This window comes from Triticum urartu, unplaced genomic scaffold, assembly GCF_003073215.2.
Source record: "Triticum urartu cultivar G1812 unplaced genomic scaffold, Tu2.1 TuUngrouped_contig_3980, whole genome shotgun sequence".
In the NCBI taxonomy this organism is placed as follows: Eukaryota; Viridiplantae; Streptophyta; class Magnoliopsida; order Poales; family Poaceae; genus Triticum; species Triticum urartu.
The window spans coordinates 11,921-15,817 of record NW_024114535.1 but is presented as its reverse complement, the minus strand read 5'-3'; the positions used below and the strand labels follow the sequence as shown (position 1 = coordinate 15,817).

Sequence of the window (3,897 nt, the reverse complement as noted above, 5' to 3'; positions counted from 1 at the left end):
ACCGGTTTGTGCCCCAGACCCGATATGTGGCTCGGCTGGGGCTTCCGGCTTTTGATGGTAGGTTTAGGTGAGTGGTCTGGGTATTTGGCCCAGCTAGCATCCCTTCATCATATGAATAGGAGTAGTGGCATATGTTGCCAAGATGACGGATTCAGGCATATTGTTGTAATACTTTGTAAGGTTAACGAGAATAATCAATAAAGTGGCTGTATGCATCTCCCAAATGCAGAGGCCGGGGGTCATCCTCCTTTAAAAAAAATAACTAGCTACGAGCCTCAACGGCAATATTACTAGGACTATGGGCTAGAAGGGTCAAGGACATGGCCGGCAAAGACCACAGCCCCGGACACGTCCTCCACTATATAAAACGCAAACGGGTGGTCAGCGACGAACTCCCTCTGAATCGTCTTCCCCGAATACTTCCTGACGCCAACGACAGCGGTGCAGGCCGCCGCTTTGGTGCCTTCCTCGTTCACCTCGAGGACCGCCTTGTGGAACACCTCGTCCAAACGCACGTCGCAGACACTCTTTTTCACCAGGCCGGACAGATCAGCTTCCTCCTCGCTGAACGCCTGCCGGACTCCCATACTCTCGAGCAGTTGGGCGAGGCGGCAAAAGAAGGAGAGCTTGAACTTGGGCAGCAGGAGCTTACTCACGCTCCTCGGGTACTTGGGCACGTGGTCGAGCAGGGAGCCGCCGGCCGCATCGAGAGCATCGACCATGGCGTGCAGCCCGTCACGCTCGTGGGGGAGGAACACGCACATCGCGTACCGTGCTGCGGCGACGCCGGTCTTGTAGGGGAGTTTGAGGACGTCAAAGTCTTTGTGGTAGGAGACGAAGATCTCGTGTTTTCCCGGGGCAAAGGTCATGAAGGGGACATTGATGGCCGCCGCGCCGCCCAGCCGGTGGAACTTGCGGTTCACGGTGAGGTTCTTGGGGAAACGGCTCTTCCACACGCCCTTGAAGTAGATGGCGTTTGTGAGCACGAACCTCGAATTGTCGGACAATGACCCCTCCGGCAGGATCTCCGAGATGAGATTGTTCGTTGCCGCCGCTGCCCATTCATTAATCTCCTCCCTGATCTTCTCTATATCACCCTGCATGCATGCAGGAATTTATTATATACAATTGTAATGTCGATCGAGCAAGCACCGGTGCCACAAAATGAAGACGCTGACCTTAGGGCATCTCCAGCCGTTGGCCCCTCAGGGCATCTACAAGCGCCGTCTGGGGGCGAGCCGGCGTAAAAAATGACCCTGGGGCGAGTTGGTCCCTAGCCGTCGGCCCCCAAGCGCGTATTAAAAAACAAAAAAAATGTTCGGCGAAGTTAGATAAAAACTAGTTAAATTTCGGCCAAACATGGCAAATTTCGGCAAAATTCATCCAAATATTACATTAACCTAATCTAAAAAAAGAAAGGGGCTGAAGTCGTCGCCGCCATCGTCGTCGTCGGCCTTCTCCTCCTTGACGCGGGTGCCCCTGCTGGACCCCTGCCCGGCGTCGCCATCGCGAACAGGCGGCGGCGCGTCGTCGTCGTCGTCGCTGTCGCATAAGACGACAACCCCGCCTTCCTCGTGGCCGCGTCAACGCTCCTCGAAGCGGCGTAGGGCGGCGCGCTGGCGCTCCTACTCCTTCTCCCGGCGCGCCTTCTCCATCGCAATGTAGTCCTCGCACGCCCATTCGAGGGCCGCGTCGTCCTCGTCGAACTCCGCCTTCACCGGCGCCAGCCCCGGCTCCGTCTTTGGCTTGACGAAGCGCGGAGGAGCCGACGAGGAGGAGGCGCGCCGACCGCCCTCGTTGATGATGATGCCGGCGCTGCGAGTGCGCCGGCCGAGCGGCGTCTCCGCCGCGGGCTCGGCCTTGACGCCGAGCAGCGCCGGAGAGCCGGAGGAGTGTGAAGAAGAGCGTGATGAGGAGGAAAAAGAGGAGGCACCGAACCTCCTTGGCGCCCATGGCCCGACGCGTCGGTGCTGCGCCGGGGCGGCCACCCTCGCCGGGGGGTGCGCCAACGGCAGGTCGTTGACGCCCTCGAAGTGCGTGAGCACGCCCTCGAGTGTGCGGCCGGGGACGCCCCACCAGAGGTGGCGCCCCTCGCTGTTCTGCCGGCCGCCGACCACCGGCGCGCCGTTGGTGGACGCCAAGCGCTGCTGCTGGCGGTGCTCGAAATACGCCGCCCAGGCCACGTGGTTGTCGGCGGCGTACTGGGGGAGGGAGAGCTGGGCGCCGGTGAGGGACGCGCGCACGATCTCGACCTCCTCGGCGAAGTACTTCGGCTTCGCCACGGCGTCGGGCAACGGGGGAATGGGCACTCCCCCAGCGCTGAGTCTCCACCCCGTTTGGCCGGCACGCATGTCCGGCGGCGCCGGGATGTTCGCCTGGAACAGGAGCCAGGACTCCTGTTCGTGGAGCGAACGGCGGCCGAAGCCGTTGGCCGCCGCCTTGTCTTCGGGGAAGCGTTCCGCCATGGCGAGGTGGGGCTGGGCGGGCTCGGGAGAGGTAGAGGGAGGGGCTGGGCGGCGGCGCTCGGGAGAGGCAGGGAGAGGGAGGGGCTGGACGGCGGCGAGGGGCGGGGCTGGTGTGGGCACAGGCGAGTGGAGGCCGCCGTCTTTTATAGCCGGGCCGCGCCCGTGTGTACACGTGCGAGGGAGGGGAGGCGTCGGCGCGCCGTCCCGTGAACGCGCCGCCCGTGAGGAATCAATGGCAAGGCTGACCGGCGGCAGCCTTGCCATTGATTCCCCGCGGGAACTGAGGCCGTTGGGGGAAGACGAGGCACCGAGTCGCTGACGCGGCTGGTCCGCATCTTTTTCGCGCCAAAACAGCTCGCCCCGGCGCCCCCGGGCGCCCCCCAGCCTGCCGGGTTCTGCCTGGGTCCGCCGGCGCTGTTTTCGGCCCAAGCCGGCGAAAAACGGGCTCCTGGGGGCGCGACTGGGCCGTTTTTCCGGCGCCGGCGCGAAAAAATCGCCTGGGGAGGCCTTTCTGGGGCACTACTGGACCGTTTTTTCGGCGCCGGCGCGAAAGGGAAGGCCTTCCTGAGGGCGCGGCTGGAGATGCCCTTAGCGAAGTCGACCGCGCGTATCTCGGCCTTGTAGGACTCGGCGGCGGCGTGCACGTAGGCTCGCGTCGCGTGAGTTTCATCTTCTTCTGGTGGAAGACACCGTAGGCGTAGGTGACGAGGGGCCCACCGGAGCCGGAGGTGTCGGAGGCGAGGCCGCGCACGAACCCGGCAACCTCGTCGGGGGACGAGGCGCCGAGCAGGGCGAGGAGCTCGTTCAGGGTTTTGCCTCGTGCTCCTGCCACCAGCAGGCCGAGCATGGTGTAGATGGATAGCGGCGAGAATGCGACGTTACCGTCGCCGGCGGCGAGCTTTTTTTCCAGGCCGTGCGCGAACGCCGTCAGGACGCCGGAGCCCACGGCAGGCGATGACGACGACGCGCGTGCCTTCTGGCTTGGCCTCGTCTGATCCTCCATTGTCGTCTGTCTGACACAATTGACGCTCGTGTGCGCCCGTAAGGGAAGGTGAATTAAAACGACGGGGCAAGGGTATATTACATGGTATTATTAGTCAAGATGCTAAACCCTAATAAAAATAGGTTTGGGCAGCGGACACCTTCCGATTATTGTAATTGTCAAACGAAGGGATAGGTTCCATCCGTTGGATCTCATCAAGTTAGGGAAAAAAATGATATAAAGGGTGTTTTTTTATTGATTCATAATGTAGTAGAGGTATACAATCATAATGAATACACAACCGGCTTCTACATAGTTAAGATGCACACAACCAACACAACACCCAAAGAAAATGATCACGCCGACATGACGCTATGCCTAAATAGAGAGAGAGAGAAAAAGAAAACTTAAGTAATGAAAACAACAATTGACAAAATATAACAGTGACCA

The 3,897-nt window shown here is 60.7% G+C and overlaps 1 pseudogene; it reads right to left on the bottom strand.

The window, feature by feature from the left end:
- Positions 1 to 296: 296 nt before the first annotated feature.
- On the bottom strand, positions 297 to 3,468 carry LOC125527462 (annotated as a pseudogene).
- Positions 3,469 to 3,897: the final 429 nt, after the last annotated feature.